This window comes from Melozone crissalis, unplaced genomic scaffold (assembly GCF_028551555.1).
Source record: "Melozone crissalis strain CALT ecotype California unplaced genomic scaffold, PUWL_Pcris_2 ptg000006l_1, whole genome shotgun sequence".
In the NCBI taxonomy this organism is placed as follows: Eukaryota; Metazoa; Chordata; class Aves; order Passeriformes; family Passerellidae; genus Melozone; species Melozone crissalis.
In genome coordinates this window covers 52753124-52770808 of record NW_026535784.1, presented here as the reverse complement: position 1 = coordinate 52770808, position 17685 = coordinate 52753124, and the positions used below count along the sequence as shown (strand labels likewise).

General features: G+C 39.6%; 1 protein-coding gene across 6 annotated transcripts in view; it reads left to right on the top strand.

Moving 5' to 3' along the window:
* NR3C2 (nuclear receptor subfamily 3 group C member 2) overlaps positions 1-17685 on the top strand; it is a 188960-nt gene that overhangs the window by 91533 nt on the left and 79742 nt on the right. The window lies entirely within an intron of this gene.

The window sequence follows — 17685 nt, the reverse complement described above, 5'->3', positions numbered from 1 at the left end:
TCTGAATAAAGGTCTGGGATAAACTGGGTTGGGTTATACACAGGAGTCAGCTTCAGCAGACAACCACAAATGCCAAAGACAGTGTTTTTACTTTAGTGCAGGCATTGCATATGTAATTTCTGACTGAATTGGGAGGAGATGAAACAAGCTCCAAGTTTTGTATTTAGATGAAAAAAAGACTAGAAAAAACCTGGGAAATTGTATTGAAAAATATATGAACATATAATGTGAATATATGCAGCAAATTCAAATTCCATGAGGACATACTTGGGGAAAAAAAATTAGTAAATGAATACAACACTTCTCATTTCACCAAAGCCAAGATTATCAAGATGTCGTTGTTGATAAATGAGAAAAAAGCTCAAAGGCAAGCTTCAGCCTCAAATGCACTTAGCTTTGAAATAGCCTAATGTGCCAATTCTGTTCTTAAAGGAAAATAGTTTACATACCTGACATCTGAGCCCTTTAAATCCTGCCCGAAGATGTGTTTAGCATGCAAAGAGTGGAAGAAAATGTCTGAATCTTGAGAGGAAAGCTTGAGGAAATAAGGAAGGGAATACAAACTAAGGCAGTCACAAGAGAAAAACTCTTGAAGTGAAAGCTTAGAAGTGAGAAGTATATGTAACTTCTCTGGTCTCCTTAACATATTGAAGTTTAATGCTTCAATTATGCTGTAACACTACAGAAGGGGCAGTTCAAGCTGAAGTAATTAACAGATACTGACCAAAAACTGAGGAAAAGCCTTAAAAGCTTTTATGTATTCATCCCCAGTCATAACAGGGAGATGGAAAGAGAGTTAAGAATTGTTTGCAATTTGTAAAGTCTCCTCACATAGTTAGAATATTAGCTAAAAAAGTAAATAAACATCCAGTGAAGGGAGTGGCTTTTTTGCCTGTTCCAATTCATAGATGAATTTGCAGCAGAACTTGCATAGCACTGCAGGCAGTGCTCGTAACTCTTGAATGGGACGTTCAATCCCTGTCTCAGTTGAGCACATTCAACTTCTAGCACTTGCAGATTCTGTGTATCAAGATAACATCCCTGTCAATTCTTACACAAATGTCTTCAGGGAGCACACACAGAGCCAGCAAGTGATATCCCTCTCCTGGGGAGCCAGTAAAGTCCCATTTGTGCACCAGTGACGGGCTCGCTTGGAACGTCACCAAATATGTTTAATCCAAAGTAAAATGGAGTTTTGCCATAGGCTGTCATGAACTTTTGCAGATTTTGTGTTTAACATCCTTCCAGATCTGTGAATTTCACTGTTAGGGAAGGGAGAGAAAAAAAAAAAAAAAGAAGACCATACAAATTTCATGAAGTATGCATTGTATAAAGGATAAATGATTATAAGCATATGGTACCTTTCCATGAACAGACTTGCATATGCATAAAACTTTCTTTAGAAGTAGCCTTGGAAGCATGTAGAGCTTCCAAAATATCATTCAGACCACTAAATTAGACTTTCTCCTTTTCTTCCCCCTCCCACAATGTTATGGTAAAATGGTAAGAGATAGAATTAAATTTACTCCTTAATTTCTTTCTTCTTATCTTTTCCCTCTCCCAAGAAATTTCAGGGACTCATTGTTAAACATTGTTGTACCCACTTTGGCTCCATGATGCATAAAGTGTGAAGAGATTGCCTTCAGCTGAAAGGCAAAAGGCTGGAAGATTATTAGAAAATATAGGAAAAGAAAAACTATTTCAATGGTAGTATGCTAAGATGCTGATCAGACAGCTCAACACTGATTTTGTCTTACTAGGAAAAACAAGACCAAATTGTTGTTGTTATTATTACTAATATTATTATTATTATTATTATTATTATTATTATTATTACTGTTATATTCTATTTTTTTTCAGTGGGTACCTATATGACCTCTCCTGTATTTCATATGCATCCTTTGCAGAGAATTCAGGAGGTTTGTGGTGAGGGAGGATCATTATTTTTCATGCATTTGTCCTCTGCTCCGTTAGCTCTCCTCTGCAGGCTGGCAGCGAACTAAACCAGAGCTCTGGAGCAGCTCAGAATTGTGTTTCTGTATCTAATCTGAGACAGTTTTGAAGTTGGCCCTGACAGGATTGGAGTTAGCAGCATGCAGCAGCTGAAAATGCCATACTTTGGCTCTGCTGCTGGGCTAAGTCTCACTATTGCCCTTTGTTGTTCTCACATAGCATTTTATTTTTAGGTGGCATTGTTTATGAGGACTTAGAGAAGAGAGGTGAGAGGGAGAGGGAAGGGAGGGCTGTTGGGCTGTCAACATTAATATACAGAAGTGAAGTAGTGAGGTGTTGGATCCCTCGAGTCATCCCTGGAGATCTGGCCATGTGGGTGGGTGAATGTTAAGATCAGGTGTGAGCAGTAAGTTAGCATCGAGGTGTCAGCAATTTCCAACAAGGTTTTCCACTTGCTAATTTCTCTGCCTAGCGTGTCCTCCTTGTGCAGGTGATGGATATTCACGTGCTCTGTTGCAGGAAAATGTTGTTCTGATGGACTCACAGCAAGGGAGCAAGGGGGGAGGATGCTGCAAAGTAAAGGGAGGGCTTGAGACAGGTAAACATGCCAGACGGAATTTCAGATGGGCTCCATCACGTTACCTTCCAGGAACAAATGTGTGGGATGCAGGAGTATTTTAAGCTACAAGATCATTTGGACTAACAAAGTGACATGCTTTTGAAACAACTGGGTAGACAGTAATTTAGATGGTTAAGTTCAGTTTGACAGGTCGTGCTTTGGTGTCACCCATCAATCTGATAATTTAGTCACAAAATATTTTTTGTGGCTTGTCCAAAATATCTCTGCCTGGTAGAGCATTAGGTAAGATGGTTTCCGGGGTGCTTTGTATAAGGAAATTGCAGAAAGGTGGGAATGAAGGACACAGCTTCAGGTAGTAGTGATTGTTTTACCTGTGTGAATTCCTTGAAAGACTTGAGGAGTGTAGAACACAGAAGCACTGGATATAATCCTTCTGTGCTATCAGTAATAGCCAGAGCACCCCGAAGCACTCTCGAGTTTAGAGTTGTTGATAGAGTTGATTGACTAGGACAGGTTTGCCATATTCTCCCTCACATCTCCCCATCTGCTTAGCATAATCAGAAGAGAATAATTTTGCCACTTATTCGCTTAAATGATTGAAATTTTGCCCCATTTGAGAGAGGAATTTCAGCTTTGGAGTGCAGTTATTTCCAGTAGTGTTGGGGATATAAAGGGAAGCTGTGGCAGAGATTCCCTTACAGGAGAAGTCATCTGGAAGCAGCACCCACTCCCTTTTTTCCCTGCCAGTCTTCAGACTTATTGGAAGCATATGCATGCCTAGGGTAAAAGGGCACAGAAATAATATAATGGGAAAGATTTGCAGGATTATCTTAACTACATTTCTGTCAACGACACCTTGTTTCTTACAATACAATCCTAAATCCTTTCTTCATTAAAATTTTAAGCCACTCAGCTCCAGAGGAAAACGCTTTGGTTCCTTTTCTCCTTAAAAAATAATGTGCATGTGTCTACTGAAATTGCACTGTTATATTTAAAAATAACTTAACAGGCTGCTTTCTAATGAGCAGGTTTTTTCTGATAGTGCAGTTTTTCTAGAGCAGTGGAACAGCTCATAAATAGTTAATTGGAGCCATGGCTGTACTTGTGCACTTGAGTAACAGCCTTGATCAGGAACTTCTCAGTCGTGCAGACAGGCCACTGCTGCCTTATCAGCAACAGGAGCAGGATGTCAGATTTTCTACAGGAATAGGAGACACCAACAAAATTTGCCATCTACTTCTAATTAAGTATAGACTTGAAGTTCATTTGCTCAAGACAGCAGTATCCAAAGTAATCTGTATTTTTTTCTGTGAACTTCTTTTTTTCAAGGCATAATGCCCATTGGAATAAATTTGGAGTAAGTTAAAATGTTAAAGCCTTTTCTTTTTATACAAGGTCCTGGTTTCCTTCTGTATCATCTGGATTTCAGCTGTCCAGTTTATCCCTGTCATCTCTTTCACAGCATTGGAATTTAAATATGCATATCATGTTTTGTTAATAATATGTCAGTGAATTGAATTACTCTCTATTCTTAATGAAAGCTCTTCAGGTTTAATGAGCAAAGAAATAATGTAAAATATAATAACCCAAGCCTTAATATTTTCTTGATCACAAGTCAAGCCTTCTATATAATTTATTAAAGTAGCATAATGTCCTTACATTTGAGGTCAAGATTTTGCAGGCTTAGCAGAGATTTTTATGCATAAGGGAAAGATGAAACTTTAAAAATATTATTTCAGCAGTTTCATAATTTAGGATTGTGACCTCATGCTCTAAGAATAATTATGGCGCATCACGATCAGCAGTTTATCAATATTCATTCATGGACTTAGACTCTCTTCATATCATAGTTTGTTGGGTGTTATTTTTTTCTTTTCATGCAACCATAGTAACTTTAAAATAGATGCTAAATGCCTTAAGGAGCATGGGCAGTTGCATTATTTGTAGATTGTGCTTTAAGCAGTATCTACAATATTTATGAAAGCCACTGTTCTTTCCCTGAATTTTTGTGCAGTTGTTATACCTTCTGCTGCCAGGTGGGACCACTGTTTCTAAGGACCTCTCACAGTGATGTTGGCCAGCTCTGCTTTCATTGTGGCCGCTGTGAATTTGAATTTGTTGTAGCTGCAGGTGCAGTTCCGGCAAAAATTAGAGGCAGTAGGGGGGTTGCCATTGGTTTAAGCTGAAATCATAATGGCAGTAAAGGCTAAGTACAGATATGAAGGTCTGTGGCTGTAAATTCAGTGCTGTTGCATCAATTCATTGGGAAGATGGTCAAATGCTGAAAACCAGCTGCAAGGAAAAGCCAAATCAATGAAGTGAACACTTCACCACTTCATTAAAATTTCTATGTATCATCTTTAATGAAGCATTAAATGAAGGTTTCTGACCTACCCAGCCAAGACCAGCAGGCAGCAAGACTGCACAAGCTCCTCTGACTGTCTTGTAAATATTAGAGAGAAGAGCAGAAGGCACTTGTGGCTCTTCTGGTCAGATAGCCCCAACTGGCCTGATAAAGGCAGGACTGTTTGCAGGCATCAAGGACAAGTAGATGATTCCTCAGGAGTTCAAGCATGCAGACCTTCAACTCTACAAAAAGAGTAGAGCTCATGCCTTGGAAAATGGTGTATTCATTCACTTCTCGCAGGAAAAAGAAACTTCTACCTTTGCTGGAATAATGGTCATCTGACTGCAGGTTTAGCTTGGTTGAGGAACAGTTAATGCAGTTTTTCAGCCAAGGAAATCTCAGAAAAGCTGAGACTAAAGGCCTGTATATTTTCTTTGTCAAGTAAACCAAAGCCTGTAATACCATTAATCTCAAGGGTTTCTTCAGGCTTCAGCAAAACTCAGCTGTTTGGGAAGAAGTTGAGTTGGCAGCTCTGGTGCGTGCTTTCAGCTGGGGCAAAGCATCACAGCTTTCCTCCTTGAGATGGGCACGAGGCTTCATCCCTGCCCTGATCCACCTTGATGTCTTGTAGGCAGGGCTGCTTCTTGACCTGTTTGGTGTCTGTGCTAGGGGGAGACTGCACCCTGTGTCACAAGGTTGGGGGAATTGAACTCTGCCTCAAGTCCAAGGTCATGCAGCTGATAACCTGCAGCCTGCCGCTCTCTGCCAGCCTCTACAGGTGATTCCTGAAGGGCTGAGAGCAGGAGGGACTCACTCCCCACGTTGTTCTGCCAAGCAGCTTGGCCTGAACACCTGTGTGAGGCAAACTTGAGGTGCTGCTTCAGCCTCGCTCTGCTGGGAGACGTTCATGGGCTTGACATTTGTAGGCAATTTGTGCCGCTCCTGCACAAGTTGCCCGAGCGCTGCTGCACTTGACAGCACAGTCACCAGCAAGGGTAACAAAAGGCAGAGCAGCATTTGTGAGATTAAAGCAGTGTTTCTGGAATGAAAGAAGTGCTGAACTTCAAACAAGTGCTTGGTATGCATTTACTTTTATTAAAATTCCTCTGTATGACTCTGAAATTTGGATAACAGCCTTGCTTCCCCCAAGCATTAGTGGGTTCCTCTTGAACGGTCTTTGAGTGCTTGCTGGTGTAAAAAGCCTGGAAAAGGTTTTGGCAAGTTCTTGCAAGTGTGTTTAAGCAGCTTAGAAACACTGTTTTTGTAGATATGGGAGCACAGATACAGATTTTCAAGGGAAGGTATGGACAGTGTTGCCTGAAGCTGCTTTGTTTAGGCTCATTAAAATCAGAATGGCTCTGAGTAAAGTCCAGGAAATATTGCAAGGGTGTCTGCAAGGAAAGTCCACATTTGGAGTCCAAAACCACAAAAAAGACAACAGCTCTCTCCAGTGTGGTCAAGGTTTTGCAAATTCAATAACTAGACATCTATACACAAGTGCAGAAGTGGAACACTTTATTTGGGGAAAACAAACAAGAAGAGGTGAATCAGATGAGTATCTGATAACAGATAACATGCTGCAAAAAGTCCCTGGTTTACAGTAGCAAGTCCAGCAGACCCCTAGACAGAGCTTAAGGAGATCTTTACGTAACTGAGCTGTCTGTGTGTTCCCACCTAATAAGTTTTGAATGTCAGCCAACTCCAACTAAATTTGACAGTGGGTAGCTATTACAGCTATTCCATTTTAGCTGTTATCTCTTACCAGTTCCATTAAAAGAAGTGACTGGAAGGAGGAAAGGCACCCAATTAGTGCCCCCACTAGAGGAAAGGGGCTAGTTCACATTTTTTTTGCCTGTTAAATGTTGCAAGCAGGAAGGAGAAAGACCCAGGAAACACAGCTTCATTATTCTTGCTCTTGAATGACAATAATTTTTTTAAATTAGCAAAGCATTTTCATAAACTTTAGAGCTCTACTCTTTATTTTGTATATATTCTTTAGGAACATGAAAAATCAATATAGAAGTAGGAAGCTCCAGATTTCTTCTGTCTTTGTGACAGCAGTGATCTCCCACATCAGGAGCTGCATGGGGTGAAGTGGTCTGAAGCCTGAAGGTGGGCAGATGGGGCCTTCTTGGATCCTCCAGCTGTGTGATAAAACTCAGTTACACTCTGGTTGCTGCAAGGTTTGAAACCATGGGTGCTCAAAGCTTACTCTTTGTTGAGTCATCTTCTTTCTTCCCCAAATGCTTATTCTGCATATTGCACACCTGTTTTGAACAGAAATAATTTTGGTGCCCACAGGAGGCAGGGCGGGATGGGGGAGAGGCAAAGCAGATTGTTTTAGAATAGGCAGAAATTCAAAGCCAGGTTAAATGGGGTTTCAGCAACGTGGTCAAGTGGAAAGTGCCCTTGCCCATGGCAGGAGGTTGGCACTAGATGAGTCCCAAGGTCCCTTCCAACCCAGTCCTTTCAGTGATTTGATGATACTGCTTAATGAAGCAAAGAATGTGTCACCAGCTTCTTTGGTTTTAATTGGCTTTGTGTGGGACCCGTTTTGTCAGTGAGTAATAATATTTGTGGTATAACAATGAATGCAAATATTGCAGTCCTTGCTAAAGGAAATTGAAAGTCTGTGCCACAAACAGACTGCATAAGCGAGTTCTAGGGGGGTGATGGATTAGCAAGTAATAATGTTTGCTCACTGCTATACACCTTGATTTCTGTATAACTTGTATAAATTTATGCATAAGCACTTTGTTATGCACACTCATAAACTCTCTGTCTGCCTCTACAGTAGTGTGCTTTTGTGCATAAACAGTTAAACATCCTTTTCCTGACATGGGGGGAGTTAATGCATAAGTTGCATTTAACTTATTCCCACTGAAGTTAAATGCAAGCTGCCTTCCAAAATCAAGGCCTGCTATACATTGCAAGAGAGTTCTGGCAGGATGTAGCAGAGGATTTAGGAGATGAGCTGTGTTAGTTGTTGAACATTACTCTCCTGGTCTGTGCTTTGCTTAGTGCTCCCATTTTCTTTGGTCTTTGCTGTCTGGGTTTCAGCTGCTCAGCCGGAGAGAGTGGTAGGTACAGTCCTGTGTATCATTAGTATGTGAGCAGTAGAGTGAATTTCAGCTGAATAAAAATGAATTCTTTGACTTGCAATTGTGAACGTTTCTAGTTTGCCTTGACAATCCTGTCAAGACAAATTTGAACTTTGTCAGCAATTGTGATTTCTTGTGGGAGAATTACCAAAAGCCTTTGCTCTAGGTATCAGTCAGTGATTGCAGCCCTCATCTGCTATTTGACCAAAATTTTCCATGGCACTCAGCAGGCTATTACTTGTCACTCTGACATATAATGGAGGAGTATTTTAATTGATTTAAAAGTTAAAATTTATGGTTACTTAATACAGTATAGCTGTATTACATGTCAGCGGTTATACTTGCTGTGAAAATAGAGAAAGGGGAGTTGAAAGGACTTGGGGTTTGGAATATTTTTAAAACACATGCCATTGATTCTACCTTCCACTTTGAGGAGCTATCAATAGAGTTTTTATTTAGTTAATAGGAGCAGAGGTTTTCTATTATGTAATTATTGTTGATTTTAAGAGATTCTGGAGTGTTAACTGTGCATCTAGTTTCTAAAACTGTTTCTTCCAAGATTCAATAGTGCTTCTGCTCAAAATTCTTTGCTTTTATGCTGAACTTTGAATAACTGCATTTTGGATCTGATGCTGTTCTGTTTTGTCACCTAAACCATTTTTCTCTCATGGTTTCCAGGTGCCCAAAATAGGCATTATTATACATAAATCCAAGGGTTATGTGAAATTGAAAATTGTAAGTCACTCTGCAGGCTGTACAGTATGAGTGTGGTCAGTGCATTTGCAAACATGCAAGTTATGCATGTGCTGGAGTATGGCATCAGCTGTGCTGGCAATCCTGTCTTTCTGATATCTCTCATGGGTGCAAGTATGCAGTGGCTTTATAACTGGTGATGATGAGTTTAAACCCTGTTTTTCTCTGTGTCCATTTCAAGATAAGCCCTTTTGGAAGCAAATGAAGAGAGGAAGGCACTACAAAGACGAGTGATTTGCATTTCTCTTCTCTCCACCTTGCCCATTGTCAACTTGCCTGACTTTCTAAATTAGGAAGAAGTATGGAAAGAATATCTGCATTCCTTCCATAGGAGTAGGATGGGGAATAGGGCTGTTGAATACTCATTTATGTATCTCTCTTTTGGCTCACACTGCCTGACCCTCCACATAAACAACAGGCAAGGAAAACATAGGAACTTGAAGTGTGCAAGTAAATGTGGCAGCCAACAATATCACCACCAACAGGAGTGAACTTACCTTGGGGTAAATACAAGGGTTAGGCTCTCTGCAAACTGTCACTGTACGTGGAGGTGGGACAAGTGGGAAGTGATGTCCCTGTCTGAACTGGAGCTGCTGCTTGCTTGTGTGCTCTGCTAATCATCACAGTTTTTAAAAGCATATACGAAGCCGGAGAAGGCTGTTTCACCTGTGACAAAATTCACAGGTTGGACTGGAATCATGGTTGCTGGAGGGGATCCAATTGCAAACTCTTGGTAAGCATCCTGAGAGGCAGAGAGACTGGGAAGGAAAGTGATTCTTTAGGCAAGACAGGATTAGTAAAGATAGATGTGGAAACCCTTCTACTTTTAGGAAGGTGTTTGGTTTGGGCCGTGAGACCAGGACAATGGAAAAAGCAAATTTACAAACTACCTCCATATCTGTATACGTAGAGCTGCAAGAGTCATCCTGTTTCATGTAATCAAGTAATAGTGACATGCATTAAAACACAATGAACAGGTTGAATTCCTAAAAATGGAAAAATGTTAGTGAGAAGGAAGCCATAATTATTTCAAATAGTGGTTTTAGAAGTTGACAGATGTTTCAAAATAATGTGACTGTTAGTCTTTTAAAATACTGTTAATGAGAGATGATGGTAAAGTTGGAGTTTGGTTTTCACTGTATCATCTGAAGCCAGTGCCAAGCAGAAAACTTCCAGTAAAATATAAATACCTGTCCCTAATCTTATTAAGGATTATTGCTTTTTGATTAGTGAGATCATTTTAGGGGGGTTTATTTATTTTTTCCAGACTTCTTTTTACAAGTGTTCACAGTGCTCCCTGCATCTTGCAAGATACTCAAGTCTGTTATTGTCAGGAATTTCTCTGATAAGACCTATGGGCTGGAGTCTCAGCAGTGAGTTGTGTTGGTACTTCATGCCAAGTGATACTGCGAGCTGCCTGTTGCTTTTCGTTCTCCCCAAAGTCCTGTTTATGAAGTTTAGATTGGTGTGCAGACCTTCCTACTTCTCTTTTCTGTTCCTGTGTGGTGTTTTAATATAGCAAACACTACTGCTGTAATTCCAATACCCTTTCAACATCCACCATAATTTTATCTTGGTGGATGGGAGGGGAGGGGGGCATAAGGGCTTTAAAAGACCAAACCCACCACTCCATTTTCCTCTTAGATTTTTTCAGATCAAGCAGTAATTATACATGTTGCCTTCCTAAGCCTGTGGGATTGCTCTTATGAGTAAAGGTCTGCCATACTGGGGCTATTATGTGACAAGTTGGAAAATAGCCTTTGTTCCCATGGTAACCTTTTTTTGTGCTTTGGTGCATTTTTCCCCTATGGTTTTATGGTTGCTCTGGAGGTTTTTCTATTGTGGTATTTTAATCCCCAGTAGACAGTGGATGGCAGTTCAGTTTACTTTTTGCTGTTATGAAATAATTTAATTTTGAAAAAAATTTATTTGATTATGGAACTCTTGTAAACTTTTTATGTTGTGGTTAGGGTATTAATGGTGTGGTAGCTTTCTCTGTAAGCATGTCATGCACTCAGAAGTCAAAGCAAACAGTTGGTAATAGGAAAGTACGTCCAACTGGACCAAGCTGCTTCTGTTGTAAACTAATAGATTTAATACAGTTATTCTTTTAGTACTTTGGGGCCAAGCTGTTGCCAGACATATCAGGTAGATTTTTGTCTGCAACGGAATGACGTTTCTTAAGGTCATTAACAGTCGATATTCTGGTCATCAATGTCATTTCAGGTTGATGTAATAAGGGTTTCATAAAATAAACTTTCAAACAAAGGAAGGTATTTTTTAGGAGTTGCTTGCTTGTTTAGATTCTGAGGGAAGAACTTCAACTAAAGTTGAGAGCCTGCTTTTAAAAGGAGGAGGTTTTTTAAAGAGATGCTTTTATTACTGGTAGCATCTCCCTGCATTTGCCGCCTTTCTGCATTTTTCTCCCTTGCTTATTCAGTTTTCTTTCTCTCGGAATCCTTCAGTAGCAGAGCAATGTACTTGTGCAGTCTTGTCTTGACTGAAATTCCTCATGGTTATGATTTCTCACTGGTGCCCCCATCAGCAAGTGAGCCTCACTTGAATCATGGCATTTTATGCAGCTTTAAAATGTTTCTGACTGAGAAGGCAGCAGGGCCTCACCAGGTAAACACTGCTGTGCCCTGGTAGGAGAGTTACCAGGGTGCATAATGTCTTGCATCGTTTTCAGTAGTGGAAAATGAGATGGTGCTGTGAAAAATTGGATCTTCCAAGCTGTGTGTCTCCTCCTAGTTAGGGCAGGTGAGCAGGTGCAGGAAAAGAAAGAGTTAAATGTACTCCCTGCCCCCTCAAGCAGACTTTCAATAATTAACCAGATAATTTTCCAGATAAACTGTTCCTGCCTTATCTTGCTATACATAGCAATTTATAATCAGCAGCACAAACACCAGCATTGCATGCATTTAAACTGCACTAATTCTATAAGTGGCCCAAATATGAAACGTTAGAGCAAATGCACTGTGAGGCTTACTGGAGTTCTCTGCCTTCCAAAGCCAAAGGCTTTATCCTGATAGGAAACTCCCCTTTTAGGTTAACCATTCCATTTCAATAGATAACTATATCTATATACTGAAAAACCTGCAGAGCAAGGAAATTTTATTTCCCTGGGGCAGTTGTGTCTTGGTAGGTTGTGACAGCAGTTAGAGGAGAAAAGTGCATTGCAGAAGAAAAGTAGGAGGATGTTATACTTCTCTGATCACTAAATCACTGGGTAAAAATTAATTTTATTTCCCTAGGAAATAAGTGCTCCTCAGTTTCAGTCCATCAGAACACGCTTTCATTGATGCTTAAGCTTATATTTTTCTGTAGTCAGCCGATTATTTGGAGGTAAAATTTGGATTGCCGACTATAGTTGCTACCAAAATATTTCAGTAGAGAAGGTCAAGGAAAAGTCAAGGTTTACAGCTGGATGGAGGAAAGTGCTGAGTCCTGTCAGCATCCACGAAGGTAAATGGGAACTGAAGGAGCATAGCACACTTGCTTCATTTTGTAAAATCAACATATGCCTTAAGGTTAAGCTAAATACAGGAACCTGTTCACTTTGACTGCGGCACAGAACGCATCAGATTCTATTTGCCAAATAAACATTGGAACTTAAATGCTTTTTTTAAATCCTGAGTGCATCTTTTTAGATTTGGTGGGGCTTGGAAAAAAGGTTGGAGCCTTTTCTATTAGTGCATGTCAGAGTTTGCTTGTTATCATAATTAAGATCCAGGTATGAAAGTGTGATGTGTGACCCTTAGGCATTGCTAAATAAAGTAACTTCAAGTGAAAGCTGGAGCTGCTGAGGAAAAACACCATCCAAGTTCTCAGCTTGCTTTTTCTTAACTAAATGCACTTCCCTTCCAATTCCTTCATGTTCCATCATACTGAGCATTTCTTAAGATTAAAAAAGGTTGTAGTGTTTGAAGTTCAAAGAATTGAAGGGTTTCTCTCTTGGAATACAAAAGCTCTGTGCTTTAAAAAAAACCCAAAAAACCCTAAAGAACTAATTGAGGCTGACCACTAATTTAAATGTAATATCACAGCTACTGAATTCTATTTGTTGTTTGCTTGTTTTTCTTTAAAATAAGCTCTCAAAGAGGGTAAATGTTGCTCTGCCTGCCCTGGGAGTGTTGCTGCTGAGGCTCAGGGGTGGTTGGGTTCCAGCAGTTCTTCCTCAGCTCAACATTCCCGAGGCCCCATGTGACTGCCTTCTCCTCCAAAATTCTGATCATTTCATCTCTGCACCTCTTCACTCCTCTCTGCTTTCTTGGTCTGCTGACAAGAAGATTGGTTTATATACTCTGACATTTAAGAAACACCATTTTCCAGCCTGCTAATCTGCTTTATTCAAGTAGTTATAGGAGAGAGCCAGGGTTCTTTCCTGCAGTGAAGCTGTTTAAAAATTCAGGTTATACAACAAAAACTGATGCTGGTCAAACATCAGTATTGACAATTAAAGCAGGCAGCATGGAGCAGAATCTGGGAGATGATGGATACATGGCACTGGGGGAGGTTGTGACTACCATCATTGTGGAGTGAATTGGTTTAATAAATAATCTACTGGACAAGTTCTGACTAGTATGTCACTTTCTAAAGGAGTAATAGAATTATCTTGGACAGTGAAAATATTATGTGGACATGCACAAAAATAATGGAAGTAATGTGAAAAGGAAATGGTTTCTATGCTGTCTGCTATGATGGCTGAGGGAACAGTGAGTTAGAGAAAAGAAGGTGCTGGGAGAGCTGCTAAGAGAAGTAAAATGCCCAGCTCTTGTTTTGGGCCACAGGTGGTTAGCTGCAGTATTTACAGTGCAGAGTTTACTATCATGTTTTTAGGTGCTAGTTCCCAGCAGAAGATGACTCCAGGGAGGTTATCCTCCTTCAGAAATGAGATGAGAGAGTAGAAATAAACTGCTAGCAGCCTCTGCGTCTTGAATATCCTGATTATTCTTCCTCTTACAGTTACCTTCTTTTCTTCTTGTGGTAAAAATATGATTCTATAATCTCAAGTTCTTTTTACCTTTGTTTTTGCATGCCTTTATTTATTGAGGTGTACCCAAGTTCCTTCTGTTTGTTTTACTGCCAGAAAATTTCAGTATTAAAAAGAAAAGTCAATGATGTGGAATTAAAAAGGACTCATCTAGATCTCATAATAATAAAAGTGCTTGGAACAAATGACTTTGGAATACATATTGTGGCTTATGCTTCTTTGGAGTGCTTCATTTTATCATCAGAGAGGCATCATTTGTTTAAACTGTGCTCCTGTATGACATCTGGTTTGAAAAGCATAATAACCTATATAATCAGCTTTTAAAATGCTGGATTATCTGTGGGTTTATTGACTCTTCTTTACAAAATCTGTTATTTCTAATTAATTCTCCATATAACTATTACTAAAGCCAACTCTGAGAGACACAAATGAGCTTGATGGCAATGGCTAGTCAAGGTCAGCATTTAACTGCCAGCATTTGCACTGTTAGGGATAATAAATCAGGCTTATTCTTAATCACATACCCTGCAACGTGACAAATGTTACTGGAGCCATCAAAGCAACCGTTTTAGCAATCATTTAGGAGATACATTGTTAAACCCCTGTGCTGCCCTTGGCTGTAGCATCATTGGGATAAAATATGCATGCTCTGGTGGATCTCCTTCTTGCATCATGTGGGGTTTTATGGGAGGGGTGTGGGACTGTGTTTGCCTATTCTTGTTGTTGTATTAGAAATAATGAGAGAAGCATGAAAGCAGCAACACCCAAGTGGCAACATCCCAATCAACCTATGGGAACCACTGGCTTCTGAAAATGGGAATGAGTAGCCAGCTGTTTGGCACTCTTTCACATTTCTGGTTTTTTCAGTTGGGAGGTTATATTGAAACTAGCTTGCCACCCACAAGGAATGTCCTGGCTCAACAACAGCCTGTTGTGTAAAAGTTTTTTTTAAAAAAACACAGTAAATATCAGAGCAATAGGGTATATGCTCTGATTTGGTTTTGGGTAAATACGGTGTTTTCACTCAATCTGAATTTTAAGATTGAAACCTGCTGTGGCCCACATATGCCATTAGATTTAGCATGTCATTCTAATAGATATTTGGCACTAGGCTAGTTATCTTCCAGGGAGTCAATTGGAAAGTTTCTAATATTTTTTATGGGATTCATTCTTACATGGATCAACTCTTGGATACTCCAGAAGAGAGAATGACTTGTTGCTTAAGTAACTTGTAGTATTGTAATTAAACTTCTCATCTGGAGCAAATAATCAAACTTATCTCCAAAAAAAGGAGCAAAAATTAAATTAATGTAGATATCTCTGTTATAATAAACTGAATTTAACACTGATATTTTGCTTATTAAGTGTTACCTGCCTATAACTTTTCCCACATGTCAGTTTACATTAGGCATTTTTACTGGCCAAAAATTTACAGCATGCTGATGTGGAAAATTAATGCAAAGGGAAATATTTAACTTGGAGCATGCATGAGAAGTAATTTCAATGTGGGGGGTTTAGTGTAGTTTTTCTGCCTATGCATATTATAGAATAAAGGGCTATGATGATTAATAAGAAGAATTGATTTAATGAAAGTGATGAATAAATGAAATATCTTCTTATGTCATCCACACTGGATGTCTGGCCTTGAAATAAAGGCCAAGGGGTAGGTTTCTAATCTGTCAGATATTTTTCACAATGGTCACTAAGGGAAGGCATGACAGCTTGAAAAGAGAGAGATTTAGGAGGAAAAGGTACAACCATCTGTGTGTGCCTTGTTTGGAAAGAAAAGCTTCCATGGAGAGAACGAGTTATCCTGAGGTTTAGCTTGTGATTTGAGCATATTTTTGGGCTCAGCCTTTTATTATTTGCACCACTTTACCTTTGTGTGAGGTATTACAGCAGCATTTTGAATTGGCAAATACTCTGGTATAGCATGGGTGAAAGAGAAAATAAGAGATTTTTTTAAAAAAGCCAAACATTGTTCATCGAAGGCAATCATAGCCAGAGCTGGCACAAGTTGGAGGAGATTGAAGTACCAACAGCAAATATCAATGTTTCTTTGCAGTAAAGTATTTGAGAACAATTCTTGTTTGATACTCCTGTTAAGAATGAAAATGCCTCATCTGCGTTTTCATGTATTCCACTTTTAAACTGAATAAAAGAATGAGTTAATTTGATTTAATTGCACAATGTTAAGCTTCCACCTGTGATGCTGTGGCTGAGTAGCTGAATACATACTTTGTATTCAGGCTGTACCTTCCAGCTGTACTCAGGTCTTCAGTGGAGAGGAGCACTGTATAAAATATGCTATAGATTGCGTCTTAGGCAGGCATTTAATAATAGTCATGGATCAACTGGTGTCTTAATTTGTCTTTGCTGACTTTTTTTTAACCTAATAATTCTGTGAAAGTGCAATTTTGTAGGGTAGCTTGTGTCTAAAAAAAGGTTCTCCCACCTTCTGCAAATCCTACATGACAATTTATTTTCAACTAAAAATAATACATAATTACATATATATATATGCAGTATATATATAGAGAGAAGCATGTGCGTGCGTATATATATAAAAATAAAAATCATGCACACTGCTGTGATACCCTGGAAACCTCCATTTCTCTACAGGAAAAGCTCTCTAATAAAATTACCTCTTTTTTAGATATAAAAAAAATACACTGACCTCTTTCAGGGTAGAAAGACTAGGAAAGTTTTTGCCAGTCTTATGAAGAAATGGGAACATGCAGCATCAAAATTAAAAATCCCCTGAGACATTTTGGTCTTACATCAGAATTGAAATGTTTCCCATCTCAGGCAAAATACTGATGTTTGCAGTGAAAGAAAGGGAATTTTCAAGGTGAGTTTTCCAGGTTACTGGCATTTTCTGTAGAAAGTAGACACCTTTTTAAGATTTTTGTTTAATGGGAGGTCTGATTTTTTCACGCAGCATGGAACGTGCTGGAGGGAGAAAGTGTTTTACTTTATCCTAACACATCAGAGCTGAATACCAGCACGGCCTTGGCAAATCCTGGAAAAGTTACTTTTCCTGAGGGTAAATTAATGCAGTGTGTGCAGGTATGACTGTGACTGGAGCACGCAGAACTTATTTTAACATGGGTTTGGTGAGGCTTTCTCTCTTAACAGATGAGCTAATGCCATCACCTAGCAATTATCAAGTAGTGTGATGTTATGTAATGAGAGTATAAATAGCATGGGGACTAAAACTAGTAAATCTAACAGACTAGTGAGCAGACAAGAGCAGGAATGAATACTATTTGGAACATTTTGATTAACATCTGAGCGCTGTCATTTGAGCAGACATTTAGATTTGATGTTGCAGTAAAGCTGTAGGCCAGGGCAGCTGTGGTCCCTCATTTGGAGTGACATTTGAGCTGTGCCCTGTGGAAAAATCACTTGGCCTCTGCATACCTCTTTAAAGGAAGTTAGAAATTTGGAAAAAGGCAAAGGGTTCATACTTGAGATTTCTTAAGCAAGCTCATTATCTTATATTTGAATTAAGACTACCTGTGGACTTTGTTTCCCAGCGGCTGATGGACAAACAGCTTGGGACCTGCAGTTTGACCTGCCTGATAATTTCCCTGCTGGTGGGAAGTCTTTCAGGGTTGTTTTTGTAGTTGTTTGGCAGCGTTCAGAGAGATAACATGTAAGAAATGCAAGAGGTCATGTTTACCTGGAGAAGAGAGGCTGTGTGGAAGGAGATAGTCTCTCTCCAGCCCCATGGAGACATGGGAGGGATCCAAAGCTTTCATCTCCTTCACGATCTGGCACGTTTCTCCAAGCATGCCCATTGCATTAGGGTGGCATTTCTAGTTCCTGGGGGAAGGATACTCACAGGATCAGGAAATGTGACTTGTTTATGAAAAGCATTGTCCTTGAGAGTGGAAAATGTTTCCTAAAGGTGCCCTGCAGTTTGAGACAGAGGTAGGTGATTGAATCAGGCTTG